We start from the raw sequence: 18691 nt of genomic DNA on the forward strand, positions 1-18691 counted from the left end.
CAGAGTATTTCCCTCAACATCTTCCTCAGAACAAACCTGCAACCCATCGATACGCCAATAAAAATGTTCCTCTATAAACATATAACTAAAAATAAACTACACATGAAATGTCTCCATCAGACATCTCTCTGCTTCCCATATGCTGTGAGGGGTCTCCCCCACATTTGAACTAGTCCATCCTCCGCCCTGCCAGCAGGCGGCTCCTCACCGTGGGAGCTTCCCTCCGCTGCCAGCCGGTCAGTTGACTCCAGGCGGTCATCGGGAGGGGATGTGCTGCTCGTCCCTCCAGCTGTCTCTCTCATCTCTGTCCTCTTATTTGGGCTTTCTGCCTTATCAAAACATGCCTAACATATTAATAAACATCGGCTATGGTCGCTGGGCACACGACCAACTACTGTATAGTAATCACTATTAACTAGTTAAAATTTTGCTTACCACAAAAAAGCTTTTGCAGGGAGCTCTCTCTTGATGGCGCCTGACAGGGGCGCTCCCACTGCTGCCCACGAAAATGTATCAGGACGGCTTCACAACTCTTCCTGCCGTCCAGGACTTGAGACCACACGTTTCCAGCTTGATTCCACAGCTGAAACGTCTGCACACTTCCTTCCTCTTGAAGGTATATCAACTAGGGGTTCCTCTCTAACATGAGCTCACACGGAGCGTGGCTTCCCTTCACAATATCTGGTGCTCGAGTGGGGTCAAAGCCCTCCAGAAGCGAGCCTCACACTCCCAGCAAATTCTCCACATCTCATGACCAGTCGTTTACTTATATTCTTATTCACTGTCCACCTTTGCAAACCGTTTGTCAAATTCAATCGAATGTTTACTATATAAATATTCAGGTCTATATCTCCTTAACCTCTTAATTAAGTCAGGCCTGGTAGAATAATTCTCAAGGAGATACTCGTTTTTCAGCTACCTGAGATCATAACAACACACACTCATTCCTTCCACAAGGCGTTGCTCCTCGTCCTGGTAACGGTGTCGTCCCTCCAATAACCTCAGTGAATGTGATCCAGTCACAGCTAGGCCTGCCTGCCTCACCATCCAGACCCTCAGCGTCAGGCGGCGCTCTCCAGCGTCGTTCCCGACCAATTTTCCAAGATTTGGCCCTTCTTCGCTCAATTAACTAGGTTTCTTCGTGCTTCCTAGAAGCACAGGGTCTCCAATAACAATGGTGGGCTCCGATGGCTAGCTATAATCCACTGAGTAAGGCTCCTAGAGTCTACAATCCTCGAGAGCTGACCAAGGCACGTCCTTCCACTCTCACACTCAGATCAACTCTGACGTTCCCTCCGCCAGCGCCGCCAGGGGCACTTGGTGACGTCACGGCGGTCTCTTATTGGTCGTCCGTGGCACGTGACTTAAGCCAGCCAATCCGCGGCCGGTTGGCGTAGTCCACAAAATGGCAGATCTGCTGGTAGGGGGTACCATTTTGTTTGTATCAAGGGCGCCACTTCCCCCTTTACCTTCAAACTTAAAAATGCAAATTTCTCCCTTAATAGACGGCCGATCTGGTCGCCACATTTATCAACAGACTCCCTGCATCTCAGAGAATCAGCAGGGGAAGCTGATATGACTCTTGAAGCCGGATTTGGAGAGAAATAGAAGGGGCTCAGAAACAATAGACAAGATCTGTGCAGAAGTTTGGTAAAAAAAAGAAAACAAAGAATCAATAAAGATTGATAAGAATAGTGTACAATAAGAATACAAATAAGTTGAATAATAACCATAAGTAATTAATCCTAATGGTAATTAACTATAAATAGCTGAGTTATGATTCAATAATTAGATGAACTTATGAAAGTAAAAATGAACTCGGTTAACACAATGCTCCATAATAGAGCAAGGGGATATGGAGTGGCTAGGTAACCTAGGTAACATAGAGAACAAAGAAAAAAAGTTGAATAATAATTATAAAGTAATGTAGTCTTAATGATAATTAACTGTAAATAGCTTAGTTATGATCCTATAATTAGCATGAACTTAAGAAAATAAAAATGCACTCAAATAGTTAATTCCAATAAATGTCTAATATAAATCAAAATTACAATTAAATTTAAACATAAGAGGGTAAGATTATACAGAAGAGTAAGATTTTACTATGATACTGTGGTAGATGCTTACATAAGTACATGGAGACAATACTGATTAGTTAGGAACTTTTATGGATGAAGAGAATTATTTAACCAGTAGAGCAAAGGACAGCACCTTGGACAACGAGGTTAGGCTAGGATGGTATTACTTATGACATATTGTGTCAGCTTCCGTTAGTACCAGGAAATACCCACTTGAACTGTACAATATGAGTTATATTACACCAGTTTCAAGCTCAACAAGCCACAATGTAGCACAGAAAACATGAGACCCTTTTTTTGGTTAGGCGGGTGAAACACCATAGGAATAAAAATTGATTATTAATTATTTACGTAATATAATCTTCAACTGCAAGTTTCTAACTCATGGTGCACATGTGGAATGAAGCATGCATATCAGGTATGCGAGAGTAGTAGGTGTGTTTGATGAGTATATTAATAAAGTATTCATGGATATTAATAAATGACTATTTTTGTATTGATTACAAGAATGAATTGTACAAGAATTCTTGTAAAGCCACTAACAAAGACGTTTCGGGCAGGTCCTTAATCTTAATTTTTTATTTTAATCTCTAAACCCACGTATGCTCTGCCAAAGTTCTGTTTACTTCAATCTCAATGCGTCTCGTTTTCTCTTTTTCTCGCTCCACTTTGGTTTTCACTTTTTTTATCTCTAGTTTACCTTTCTCTTTTTTCCTCCTGTTCTAACTCCAGTTCTCGTATTCTGGTTTCTCTTTTTCTGCTTCATTTTTCAACGGCAGTTCTAGGCTCAACTTTTCTAGTCATAAGTGCCTCTCTTTGTCATTACGTTCTCGTTGCATCTGGAGTTCTAGCTGGAACCTTTCCAAGCTCCTGTTCCGGCTACTCCTATGGGATCATAATACACTTCAAACGGAAACGTCAGCAGACCACAGACAAATGCAGCATATGTGTGCAGAAGCACAACTTCGAGGCCTGCACGACAAACACGCAACGATGCATCAACTGCGACGGTGCCCACACCGCTATCTCACATGACTGCTCAACAAGACAAGAAGAATTAAAAACGATGGCAGACACCAGACCTACAGTACCGCCACTCACCCAGCCGCGGCTGTCAACATGCAGTCCACAGCGTTTCTTGTACTACCGAGCAACACGTTACAGCCCACCTGTCCCTGGGGCAGACTCCTCAGGGGCTGGCTCTTCTACACCCCCCCCACCCAATGGTCGGCTCTACTACACCCCCCCCACCCAATGGTCGGCTATACTACACCCCCTACCCAATGGTCGGCTCTACTACACCCCCCCCACCCAATGGTCGGCTATACTACACCCCCACCCAATGGTCGGCTATACTACACCCCCCACCCAATGGTCGGCTCTACTACACCCCCCACCCAATGGTCGGCTATACTACACCCCCCACCCAATGGTCGGCTATACTACACCTCCCACCCAATGGTCGGCTATACTACACCTCCCACCCAATGGTCGGCTATACTACACCTCCCCACCCAATGGTCGGCTATACTACACCTCCCACCCAATGGTCGGCTATACTACACCCCCCACCCAATGGTCGGCTATACTACACCCCCCCCCCAACCCAATGGTCGGCTATACTACACCTCCCACCCAATGGTCGGCTATACTACACCCCCCACCCAATGGTCGGCTATACTACACCCCCCACCCAATGGTCGGCTATACTACACCCCCCCACCCAATGGTCGGCTATACTACACCTCCCACCCAATGGTCGGCTATACTACACCTCCCCACCCAATGGTCGGCTATACTACACCCCCACCCAATGGTCGGCTATACTACACCTCCCACCCAATGGTCGGCTATACTACACCCCCCACCCAATGGTCCGCTATACTACACCCCCCACCCAATGGTCGGCTATACTACACCCCCCACCCAATGGTCCGCTATACTACACCCCCCACCCAATGGTCCGCTATACTACACCCCCCACCCAATGGTCGCTATACTACACCCCCACCCAATGGTCCGCTATACTACACCCCCCACCCAATGGTCGGCTATACTACACCTCCACCCAATGGTCCGCTATACTACACCTCCCACCCAATGGTCGGCTATACTACACCCTCCACCCAATGGTCGGCTATACTACACCCCCCACCCAATGGTCGGCTATACTACACCCCCACCCAATGGTCCGCTATACTACACCCCCCACCCAATGGTCCGCTATACTACACCCCCACCCAATGGTCGGCTATACTACACCCCCACCCAATGGTCGGCTATACTACACCTCCCACCCAATGGTCGGCTATACTACACCCCCCACCCAATGGTCGGCTATACTACACCCCCACCCAATGGTCGGCTATACTACACCTCCCCACCCAATGGTCGGCTATACTACACCTCCCACCCAATGGTCGGCTATACTACACCCCCACCCAATGGTCCGCTATACTACACCCCCCACCCAATGGTCCGCTATACTACACCTCCCACCCAATGGTCGGCTATACTACACCTCCCACCCAATGGTCGGCTATACTACACCCCCACCCAATGGTCGGCTATACTACACCCCCCACCCAATGGTCGGCTATACTACACCTCCCCACCCAATGGTCGGCTATACTACACCCCCACCCAATGGTCGGCTATACTACACCTCCCACCCAATGGTCGGCTATACTACACCTCCCCACCCAATGGTCGGCTATACTACACCCCCCACCCAATGGTCGGCTATACTACACCCCCCACCCAATGGTCGGCTATACTACACCTCCCACCCAATGGTCGGCTATACTACACCTCCCACCCAATGGTCGGCTATACTACACCCCCACCCAATGGTCGGCTATACTACACCCCCCACCCAATGGTCGGCTATACTACACCCCCACCCAATGGTCGGCTATACTACACCCCCACCCAATGGTCGGCTATACTACACCCCCAACCCAATGGTCGGCTATACTACACCCCCACCCAATGGTCGGCTATACTACACCCCCCACCCAATGGTCGGCTATACTACACCCCCACCCAATGGTCGGCTATACTACACCTCCCCCACCCAATGGTCGGCTATACTACACCCCCCACCCAATGGTCGGCTATACTACACCCCCCACCCAATGGTCGGCTATACTACACCTCCCCCACCCAATGGTCGGCTATACTACACCCCCCCACCCAATGGTCGGCTATACTACACCCCCCACCCAATGGTCGGCTATACTACACCTCCCCACCCAATGGTCGGCTATACTACACCCCCCCCACCCAATGGTCGGCTATACTACACCCCCCCACCCAATGGTCGGCTATACTACACCCACCACCCAATGGTCGGCTATACTACACCCCCACCCAATGGTCGGCTATACTACACCCCCCACCCAATGGTCGGCTATACTACACCCCCACCCAATGGTCGGCTATACTACACCTCCCACCCAATGGTCGGCTATACTACACCTCCCCACCCAATGGTCGGCTATACTACACCTCCCACCCAATGGTCGGCTATACTACACCTCCCACCCAATGGTCGGCTATACTACACCCCCCACCCAATGGTCGGCTATACTACACCCCCCACCCAATGGTCGGCTATACTACACCCCCCACCCAATGGTCGGCTATACTACACCCCCCACCCAATGGTCGGCTATACTACACCTCCCCACCCAATGGTCGGCTATACTACACCCCCCCCACCCAATGGTCGGCTATACTACACCCCCACCCAATGGTCGGCTATACTACACCCCCCCACCCAATGGTCGGCTATACTACACCCCCCCACCCAATGGTCGGCTATACTACACCCCCCCCACCCAATGGTCGGCTATACTACACCCCCCCACCCAATGGTCGGCTATACTACACCCCCCCACCCAATGGTCGGCTATACTACACCCCCCCCACCCAATGGTCGGCTATACTACACCCCCCCCACCCAATGGTCGGCTATACTACACCCCCCACCCAATGGTCGGCTATACTACACCCCCCCACCCAATGGTCGGCTATACTACACCCCCCACCCAATGGTCGGCTATACTACACCTCCCCACCCAATGGTCGGCTATACTACACCTCCCCACCCAATGGTCGGCTATACTACACCCCCCCACCCAATGGTCGGCTATACTACACCCCCCACCCAATGGTCGGCTATACTACACCTCCCCCACCCAATGGTCGGCTATACTACACCCCCCACCCAATGGTCGGCTATACTACACCCCCCACCCAATGGTCGGCTATACTACACCCCCCACCCAATGGTCGGCTATACTACACCCTCCCACCCAATGGTCGGCTATACTACACCCCCCACCCAATGGTCGGCTATACTACACCCCCCACCCAATGGTCGGCTATACTACACCCCCCACCCAATGGTCGGCTATACTACACCCCCCACCCAATGGTCGGCTATACTACACCTCCCACCCAATGGTCGGCTATACTACACCCCCCACCCAATGGTCGGCTATACTACACCCCCCACCCAATGGTCGGCTATACTACACCCCCCACCCAATGGTCGGCTATACTACACCCCCCACCCAATGGTCGGCTATACTACACCTCCCACCCAATGGTCGGCTATACTACACCCCCCACCCAATGGTCGGCTATACTACACCCCCCACCCAATGGTCGGCTATACTACACCCCCCACCCAATGGTCGGCTATACTACACCCCCCACCCAATGGTCGGCTATACTACACCCCCCCACCCAATGGTCGGCTATACTACACCCCCCACCCAATGGTCGGCTATACTACACCCCCCCACCCAATGGTCGGCTATACTACACCCCCCACCCAATGGTCGGCTATACTACACCCCCCCACCCAATGGTCGGCTATACTACACCCCCCACCCAATGGTCGGCTATACTACACCCCCCACCCAATGGTCGGCTATACTACACCCCCCCACCCAATGGTCGGCTATACTACACCCCCACCCAATGGTCGGCTATACTACACCCCCCACCCAATGGTCGGCTATACTACACCCCCCACCCAATGGTCGGCTATACTACACCCCCCACCCAATGGTCGGCTATACTACACCCCCCACCCAATGGTCGGCTATACTACACCCCCCACCCAATGGTCGGCTATACTACACCCCCCACCCAATGGTCGGCTATACTACACCCCCCACCCAATGGTCGGCTATACTACACCCCCCACCCAATGGTCGGCTATACTACACCCCCCACCCAATGGTCGGCTATACTACACCCCCCCACCCAATGGTCGGCTATACTACACCCCCCACCCAATGGTCGGCTATACTACACCTCCCCCACCCAATGGTCGGCTATACTACACCTCCCACCCAATGGTCGGCTATACTACACCCCCCACCCAATGGTCGGCTATACTACACCCCCCACCCAATGGTCGGCTATACTACACCCTCCCACCCAATGGTCGGCTATACTACACCTCCCACCCAATGGTCGGCTATACTACACCCCCCACCCAATGGTCGGCTATACTACACCCCCCACCCAATGGTCGGCTATACTACACCCCCCACCCAATGGTCGGCTATACTACACCCCCCACCCAATGGTCGGCTATACTACACCTCCCACCCAATGGTCGGCTATACTACACCTCCCCACCCAATGGTCGGCTATACTACACCCCCACCCAATGGTCGGCTATACTACACCCCCCACCCAATGGTCGGCTATACTACACCCCCACCCAATGGTCGGCTATACTACACCCCCCACCCAATGGTCGGCTATACTACACCTCCCACCCAATGGTCGGCTATACTACACCCCCCACCCAATGGTCGGCTATACTACACCCCCCCACCCAATGGTCGGCTATACTACACCCCCACCCAATGGTCGGCTATACTACACCCCCCCACCCAATGGTCGGCTATACTACACCCCCCACCCAATGGTCGGCTATACTACACCCCCCCACCCAATGGTCGGCTATACTACACCCCCCACCCAATGGTCGGCTATACTACACCCCCCCACCCAATGGTCGGCTATACTACACCCCCCACCCAATGGTCGGCTATACTACACCCCCCACCCAATGGTCGGCTATACTACACCCCCCACCCAATGGTCGGCTATACTACACCCCCCACCCAATGGTCGGCTATACTACACCCCCCACCCAATGGTCGGCTATACTACACCCCCCCACCCAATGGTCGGCTATACTACACCTCCCACCAATGGTCGGCTATACTACACCCCCCACCCAATGGTCGGCTATACTACACCCCCCACCCAATGGTCGGCTATACTACACCCCCCACCCAATGGTCGGCTATACTACACCCCCCCACCCAATGGTCGGCTATACTACACCCCCCACCCAATGGTCGGCTATACTACACCCCCCACCCAATGGTCGGCTATACTACACCCCCCCACCCAATGGTCGGCTATACTACACCCCCCACCCAATGGTCGGCTATACTACACCCCCCACCCAATGGTCGGCTATACTACACCCCCCACCCAATGGTCGGCTATACTACACCCCCCACCCAATGGTCGGCTATACTACACCCCCCACCCAATGGTCGGCTATACTACACCCCCCACCCAATGGTCGGCTATACTACACCCCCCACCCAATGGTCGGCTATACTACACCCCCCACCCAATGGTCGGCTATACTACACCCCCCACCCAATGGTCGGCTATACTACACCCCCCACCCAATGGTCGGCTATACTACACCCCCCACCCAATGGTCGGCTATACTACACCCCCCACCCAATGGTCGGCTATACTACACCCCCCACCCAATGGTCGGCTATACTACACCCCCCACCCAATGGTCGGCTATACTACACCCCCCACCCAATGGTCGGCTATACTACACCCCCACCCAATGGTCGGCTATACTACACCCCCCACCCAATGGTCGGCTATACTACACCCCCCCACCCAATGGTCGGCTATACTACACCCCCCACCCAATGGTCGGCTATACTACACCCCCCACCCAATGGTCGGCTATACTACACCCCCCACCCAATGGTCGGCTATACTACACCCCCCACCCAATGGTCGGCTATACTACACCCCCCACCCAATGGTCGGCTATACTACACCCCCACCCAATGGTCGGCTATACTACACCCCCCCAACCCAATGGTCGGCTATACTACACCCCCCACCCAATGGTCGGCTATACTACACCCCCCACCCAATGGTCGGCTATACTACACCCCCCACCCAATGGTCGGCTATACTACACCCCCCACCCAATGGTCGGCTATACTACACCCCCCACCCAATGGTCGGCTATACTACACCCCCCACCCAATGGTCGGCTATACTACACCCCCCCACCCAATGGTCGGCTATACTACACCCCCCACCCAATGGTCGGCTATACTACACCCCCCACCCAATGGTCGGCTATACTACACCTCCCACCCAATGGTCGGCTATACTACACCCCCCACCCAATGGTCGGCTATACTACACCCCCCCACCCAATGGTCGGCTATACTACACCTCCCACCCAATGGTCGGCTATACTACACCCCCCACCCAATGGTCGGCTATACTACACCCCCCACCCAATGGTCGGCTATACTACACCCCCCACCCAATGGTCGGCTATACTACACCCCCCACCCAATGGTCGGCTATACTACACCCCCCACCCAATGGTCGGCTATACTACACCTCCCACCCAATGGTCGGCTATACTACACCTCCCCACCCAATGGTCGGCTATACTACACCCCCCACCCAATGGTCGGCTATACTACACCCCCCACCCAATGGTCGGCTATACTACACCCCCCACCCAATGGTCGGCTATACTACACCCCCCACCCAATGGTCGGCTATACTACACCTCCCCACCCAATGGTCGGCTATACTACACCCCCCACCCAATGGTCGGCTATACTACACCCCCCACCCAATGGTCGGCTATACTACACCCCCCACCCAATGGTCGGCTATACTACACCCCCCACCCAATGGTCGGCTATACTACACCCCCCACCCAATGGTCGGCTATACTACACCCCCCACCCAATGGTCGGCTATACTACACCTCCCCACCCAATGGTCGGCTATACTACACCCCCCACCCAATGGTCGGCTATACTACACCCCCCCACCCAATGGTCGGCTATACTACACCCCCCACCCAATGGTCGGCTATACTACACCCCCCACCCAATGGTCGGCTATACTACACCCCCCACCCAATGGTCGGCTATACTACACCCCCCACCCAATGGTCGGCTATACTACACCCCCCCACCCAATGGTCGGCTATACTACACCCCCCACCCAATGGTCGGCTATACTACACCCCCCACCCAATGGTCGGCTATACTACACCCCCCACCCAATGGTCGGCTATACTACACCCCCCACCCAATGGTCGGCTATACTACACCCCCCACCCAATGGTCGGCTATACTACACCCCCCACCCAATGGTCGGCTATACTACACCCCCCACCCAATGGTCGGCTATACTACACCCCCCACCCAATGGTCGGCTATACTACACCCCCCACCCAATGGTCGGCTATACTACACCCCCCACCCAATGGTCGGCTATACTACACCCCCCACCCAATGGTCGGCTATACTACACCCCCCACCCAATGGTCGGCTATACTACACCCCCCACCCAATGGTCGGCTATACTACACCCCCCACCCAATGGTCGGCTATACTACACCCCCCACCCAATGGTCGGCTATACTACACCTCCCCACCCAATGGTCGGCTATACTACACCCCCCACCCAATGGTCGGCTATACTACACCCCCACCCAATGGTCGGCTATACTACACCCCCCACCCAATGGTCGGCTATACTACACCCCCCACCCAATGGTCGGCTATACTACACCCCCCACCCAATGGTCGGCTATACTACACCCCCCACCCAATGGTCGGCTATACTACACCCCCCACCCAATGGTCGGCTATACTACACCCCCCACCCAATGGTCGGCTATACTACACCCCCCACCCAATGGTCGGCTATACTACACCCCCCCACCCAATGGTCGGCTATACTACACCCCCCACCCAATGGTCGGCTATACTACACCCCCCACCCAATGGTCGGCTATACTACACCCCCCACCCAATGGTCGGCTATACTACACCCCCCACCCAATGGTCGGCTATACTACACCCCCACCCAATGGTCGGCTATACTACACCCCCCACCCAATGGTCGGCTATACTACACCCCCCACCCAATGGTCGGCTATACTACACCCCCCACCCAATGGTCGGCTATACTACACCCCCCCACCCAATGGTCGGCTATACTACACCCCCACCCAATGGTCGGCTATACTACACCCCCCCACCCAATGGTCGGCTATACTACACCCCCCACCCAATGGTCGGCTATACTACACCCCCCACCCAATGGTCGGCTATACTACACCCCCCACCCAATGGTCGGCTATACTACACCCCCCACCCAATGGTCGGCTATACTACACCCTCCACCCAATGGTCGGCTATACTACACCTCCCACCCAATGGTCGGCTATACTACACCCCCCCACCCAATGGTCGGCTATACTACACCCCCCACCCAATGGTCGGCTATATACACCCCCCCACCCAATGGTCGGCTATACTACACCCCCCACCCAATGGTCGGCTATACTACACCCTCCACCCAATGGTCGGCTATACTACACCCCCCACCCAATGGTCGGCTATACTACACCTCCCACCCAATGGTCGGCTATACTACACCCCCCACCCAATGGTCGGCTATACTTACACCCCCCACCCAATGGTCGGCTATATACACCCCCCCACCCAATGGTCGGCTATATACACCCCCCCACCCAATGGTCGGCTATACTACACCCCCCCACCCAATGGTCGGCTATACTACACCTCCCCCACCCAATGGTCGGCTATACTACACCTCCCACCCAATGGTCGGCTATACTACACCTCCCCCACCCAATGGTCGGCTATACTACACCTCCCCCACCCAATGGTCGGCTATACTACACCTCCCCCACCCAATGGTCGGCTATACTACACCTCCCCCACCCAATGGTCGGCTATACTACACCTCCCCCACCCAATGGTCGGCTATACTACACCTCCCCCACCCAATGGTCGGCTATACTACACCCCCCACCCAATGGTCGGCTATACTACACCCCCCACCCAATGGTCGGCTATACTACACCCCCCACCCAATGGTCGGCTATACTACACCCCCCACCCAATGGTCGGCTATACTACACCCCCCACCCAATGGTCGGCTATACTACACCCCCCACCCAATGGTCGGCTATACTACACCTCCCCCACCCAATGGTCGGCTATACTACACCCCCCACCCAATGGTCGGCTATACTACACCTCCCCCACCCAATGGTCGGCTATACTACACCCCCCACCCAATGGTCGGCTATACTACACCCCCCACCCAATGGTCGGCTATACTACACCCCCCACCCAATGGTCGGCTATACTACACCTCCCCCACCCAATGGTCGGCTATACTACACCCCCCACCCAATGGTCGGCTATACTACACCCCCCACCCAATGGTCGGCTATACTACACCCCCCACCCAATGGTCGGCTATACTACACCCCCCCACCCAATGGTCGGCTATACTACACCCCCCACCCAATGGTCGGCTATACTACACCCCCCACCCAATGGTCGGCTATACTACACCCCCCACCCAATGGTCGGCTATACTACACCCCCCCACCCAATGGTCGGCTATACTACACCCCCCACCCAATGGTCGGCTATACTACACCCCCCACCCAATGGTCGGCTATACTACACCCCCCCACCCAATGGTCGGCTATACTACACCCCCCACCCAATGGTCGGCTATACTACACCCCCCCACCCAATGGTCGGCTATACTACACCCCCCCCACCCAATGGTCGGCTATACTACACCCCCCACCCAATGGTCGGCTATACTACACCCCCCCACCCAATGGTCGGCTATACTACACCCCCCACCCAATGGTCGGCTATACTACACCCCCCACCCAATGGTCGGCTATACTACACCCCCCCACCCAATGGTCGGCTATACTACACCCCCCACCCAATGGTCGGCTATACTACACCCCCCCACCCAATGGTCGGCTATACTACACCCCCCACCCAATGGTCGGCTATACTACACCCCCCACCCAATGGTCGGCTATACTACACCTGTAACATCGGTCGATGTCGTTGTAGAATGATTAGGTTGTGGGCAGGAATTGGAGTACCAAACGTCCACTGCTTTTTCTTAGTTTTATTATAAATATATATATATATCTTCTATCTTCTACACGGGCCACGAACTAGCTTGTAGAGTGTGTAAGGGAGCGCGTGTAGACGCTCTGATGCCCGGGGTGTGTCTGAGGTCTGTGGTCTGCAGCAGAGTAGATTGCATTCAAATCTGCTGACACGTTGTTGATACTTATTAAGTTGTTTAGCTTAAGAGGGTATTAGGTCACCCTATGTGTATGTCCATGGGCGACTAACTGGCGTCCAACACCGCTCGGCACGCTATCATCGGCGTCCTCGGCGATCTGCTTGAAAAATTTGAAAACCCTTGGGCGTGTACCTAACTAACGTTATATACAGTGATTTACCTATAGTGGCCGTAAACAAACAAGTTTTGAGACGTCCAACACCGTCTCGGACATGCATGAATAATGAGTACAATGCTTAAATATAATCCTTAAACTAAGCTATCCATGGAGCATCATGACTAACTAGCTAAATGTCTGCACAACTGGAGGCAGGAGGTCCGGCTGCAGGTAGAGGCGGTAGCGGTAGTCAGCGGACCAGAAGTTGCGCGTAAGAATTCATGATGCTCAGCCACAGTGTTACCTGTTAAGTAGATTATAAACGGCAGACACTAACGTAGGCACAATATATTACATGGCAATACATAGAATAAGCGACATTTCCACTAAAATATGGAGAGCATGAACGTGGCAGGAGCACTAGGACCTACATAGTGTATAGAGACACGACAAGATCAATAAACTACGAACGAAGATACCCGAGGTGGAAGGGTCTATATACATTGAACCGAGGGGTGCGAAACGAATGTTGTAATCACTCTTAAATCTAGTCATAAAACTATGAATTCTCAGGTGCTAGTCCATCACGAACGTAGTCTCCCACTGCCATGTATGAACAAGCAGGGAGAGGGGAGCAGATAGAACGCATCCATTGTCCCTTACAGACTGGAACACCACAGTCACACGAAGAGGAATCATCAGACTGTTGGTAGTGTACTGTCGAAATAACAGGTCTGGACCGAAGATTGTATGTGTGAGTACGTGGTGGGGTAGTATCGCTGGGCATGTCTGAGACCGAAGTGGGTGTCACAGTGGTAGGGTCACACAGTACATTGTCAGGGACAGGAGTCGGGGTGTCATCTTCAACAGTCAGACGGGCTAATTTCATGTGGTTGAGATGCTCATGTACTTGTTCTCCACTAGCTAGGTTTTCCAGCTTATACTTATTACCTGTGATATGCTCAAGAACTCTGTAAGGACCAAGAAACTTCTCAGTCAGTTTGTACATGGGACCATCTCGTCGCTGGTTGAGGATCATTACTAAAGATCCAGGTCCTATTCTCGTAGGTTTAGCACGAGCATTTTGTAACCGTGTGAAGTCATCAGTAGCTTTAGAGAGATGTTCCTTGACCCTCTGGAACACCAGTTGAGTGTCTCTCCGTTTTACCTTAACATAGTCGTCATAGTTGTAGAGTGGCGCGGGCGGCGCGGAGATGATGGCATTAGGAAATCTCATGTCTGTCCCAAATAGCACAAAGTGAGGTGTGTCTCCTATGGAGGAGTTGACAGAGGAGTTTATCGAACATTGGACGATTGGCATAAGTTCATCCCATTTGTGACTGTCCCGATTGACTGTCACTCTGAGTGCGTCAAGGACCTTCTTGTTAGTTCTTTCAGCAAGGCCATTGCTAGCCGGTTGATAAGGCATTATATTACACTTCTTGATGTTGTACAATGTAGCCAGTTGTTCCAGAACAGAATTGTTGAATTCCGGGCCGTTGTCAGAGAGTATAACTCTGGGTGGACCATACCTGCAAATTATATGATCATGAAAGGCACTAGCTATAGTTTCTGCAGTTTTGTTTGGAATTGGAACCAGTTCACAGTATCTAGAGAAGTTATCTACCATAACTAGGAGATGTTTATTTCCTCTGGAGGTTTCAGCAAAATTCGTTAACAAATCCATAGAAACACGATCCCAAGGTACATTAGTCGTAGGGTAAGTCTGAATCGGGTTCGGGCCAGCAACATGGCCTCTGTGAGCTAGGCAGGTTAGACATTGATCCACGTGACGTTCAATCTGTTTGGCCATTTTGGGCCAGTAGTACGTAAGACGAGCCTGCTTGACGGTGCGGTCCTTGCCAGGATGCGCACTGTGTGGGGCGTCGTGAACAAGTTTTAACACGGTAGGAACTATCGACGCAGGAATAACAAGTTGATGTACCAGTCTGGCAGGAGATCCAAGCACAACCTTGCGATGGAGCACATGATCTAAGAGTACTAGTTCCTTGAGTGGTACGGGTGGCTTGACGGTAAGAGTCGTGTGCGGGTCCATGAGAAAGCTTATGATCGGTGCCCACATTGGGTCTTGACGTTGTGCGAGTTCTACATCTCGCAAGTCTAATGAAGGGTATTCAACGTGAACGGGAGCGACGTAACGTGAGAGAGCATCGGCAACTACATTGTGTTTGCCAGGTAAGTATCCAAACGTGGGTAGGAACTCTTGTATGGTGAGCGACCAACGGGCAAACTTGCCTATGGGGTTCTTGTCTCTGAACAAGGGAATGATAGCTTGGTGGTCCGTCAGTACATGGACAGGGTAGTTATAGATGATATCTCTGAAATGTTTGAGTGCCCATACGACAGCCAACGCTTCGCGCTCGGTTGTCGAATAATTCTTTTCAGCTTTAGAGAGGACTCGGCTCGCATATGCAATGGCATGTTCTTTTCTGTCACTAGTTTGAGCGAGTACGGCCCCTAACCCAATGTTACTGGCGTCAGTAACTAAAATGAACGGTTTGGTGAAGTCTGGGAATTTGAGAACAGGAGAAGATATCAGGGCTTCTTTGAGCGTTTGAAATGCTTTCTCTTGATCAGTTGTCCAAACGAACGGAACGTCCTTCTTAAGGAGGTGAGTGAGAGGAGATGCAATCACTGAATAACCGGCAATGAAATGGCGGTAAAATCCAGCTAGGCCTACGAACTTTTGTACTGCTTCAGCATTATGAGGGACTGGAAAGTTCTTGACAGCTTCTATCTTTGAATCTAGAGTGGTGATGCCTTGCGAGGTGACGTTATGGCCGAGAAACTGTATTTTTTCTCTCATGAAGGCGCATTTGCTAAGTTTGATTTTCAGATTGGCTTCAGCTAGTTTCTGAAGGACTCGGTCCAAACTTTGAAGATGTGAGGGTACATCCTTGGACATGATAATGAGGTCATCGAGGTAGACCATGAGGGTATTCCCTATCATTCGTCGGAACAGGTCTGTCATAAGCCTTGAGAAGGTAATAGGGCTGCTGCGTAAGCCAAAAGGCATGCGGGTGTACTGGTAATGACCATTAGGGACGGAAAACGCCGTCAGTTCTCGACTTTCTGGGTCGAGCGGTATCTGCCAAAATCCTTGCAATAAATCAAGTGTGGAAAAAACCTTATTCTGACCAATGTTCTGCAATAAGTCAGTGAGCACGGGAAGTGGAAATCGATCAGGAATCGTAACTTGATTAAGTTTCCTGAAATCAACGACAGGACGCCAAGAGCCATCCTTCTTGGGTACTAAGATTAACGGAGCAGTCCATGGTGAAGTACTTTCTTCAATAACGCCGTCATGTAACATCTCGTCAATGAGTCGGTCTGCAACAGCTCGTTGAGAATGAGGCAATCTGTACGCGGGTACAAAAATTGGGCGAGTACCTGGTTCCAGTGGAATTTTGTGAGTAATGAGGTGTGTCAATCCAAGTTGTTTACCTGTCAGTGCAACAACGTTGCGATGCTTGTTGAGGATGGTCAGTAACTGAGATTGGGCGTCAGGGAAGTCAGTGGCGCTAAGATGCACAGGTGAGATCGCGATCAGATCTCGATTTGTTGTGTGAGTGAGTGCATGTACTATTTGGTCAGTAGAGACCTCATCCACTACTCGCACCGGTAACGAATAATGGGCAAAGTCAACAATGTGTGTGCCTGATGCAAGGTGAATGTTGGCATTGGTGACGTTGGCAACATAAACAGCAGTAGTGTTATTCTGCACCTGATGTAAGGACGGTTCTATGTAGGTACCATTGATTTGACATGTGTCACTGTCAGCTATTACGTGTTCTAGGTCAGATACACCAGGTATTTTGACAATAACCTTTGTTAGTGCATGAGAATGTAAGACTGTGTCTTGGTGTAAGATGCCTCTGACCTGACTGATGTTAGACTCCAGGCAAGTAAGGTAATGAACAATCGCTGGGGCCCCTTGCAAAGATTCATTGACCTCACCGACCTGCGAGACTGTGGAAACGTGCGTTGGTCTGGTGTCAGTAAGTGACTGAGTGACGGGTTTGTTTGGGCGTGACTGGTTAAGTGTACCCTGGTCTCCCCTGATTTGTATGTACCTGACATAGTCCCAATGGTTGGTGAACTCATGTCCCATGGTGTACACACTGCAAAGAGGTACCACTGTATCACCAATTGTTGCTTCCCAACGGTAAGCATCGATAGTAACTCGGTAGTCTCTCATGGTGTTTAATCCGAGTAGGATGTCTCCAGGGAATCGTACTGCACCGGCTATTACACATGGCACGGTGAGTGATCTGTCATTAACTATTAACTCTATGTCCGCTTCACCTAACGCTGGAGTCATTCCTCCAGTAAGTCCACCAAGGTTGGAAACAGACGACTGGCGTATATCGAGTCGATCGCGTAGGCCATGAAGGGCGTCTTGTTTAATGATGTTGATTCTAGCTCCTGTGTCTAGGAAAATCTTAACATGTCGACTCTTCAGGGTGGCTGAAATCAGAGGACCTTCTGTGTCCTTGATAGGCATCCTGTTAAACATGTTATTACGGGACTGACACAGTCGACGTGGTGTCTGGAGTACATGTACATGAGTACCGTCAGTGTGTAGTTCGTCCATGTTATCCTCCTCTGCTAAGGCACTGTACCTGTTACAGGTAGGCACTGAGTATACAGGGAGGTCGTCTCGCTTCCCTACGTCATACCGTTTACCCAGGCTGCTATACCTTCCCCCGACTGAGAGTCAAAGGGCTGACCTGTGTGTTCGTAGGTCGTGTCTGCATTATCCTTGACGGCCGTGGCGCCGTTTATCACGCGCGAGTCACGGTGTCCATCTGTGTCACGGCTGTCAGTTGTTGCGAACCTAACATGGGCAGTCGGTCGGGTCGCAGGGCTACGTGTAGGGCTCGGTCGGCGCTGGTTAGTTGTTGCAGCCTGCGGTTGCCTACGGGAAGGAGGAGTAGGACTAGAACGGTTAGCCTGGTTAGTACCGTGGCGGGCTCTACAGTCAGCAGTG

The sequence above is a fragment of the Procambarus clarkii genome, chromosome 5, assembly GCF_040958095.1.
Source record: "Procambarus clarkii isolate CNS0578487 chromosome 5, FALCON_Pclarkii_2.0, whole genome shotgun sequence".
NCBI classification, from domain to species: Eukaryota; Metazoa; Arthropoda; class Malacostraca; order Decapoda; family Cambaridae; genus Procambarus; species Procambarus clarkii.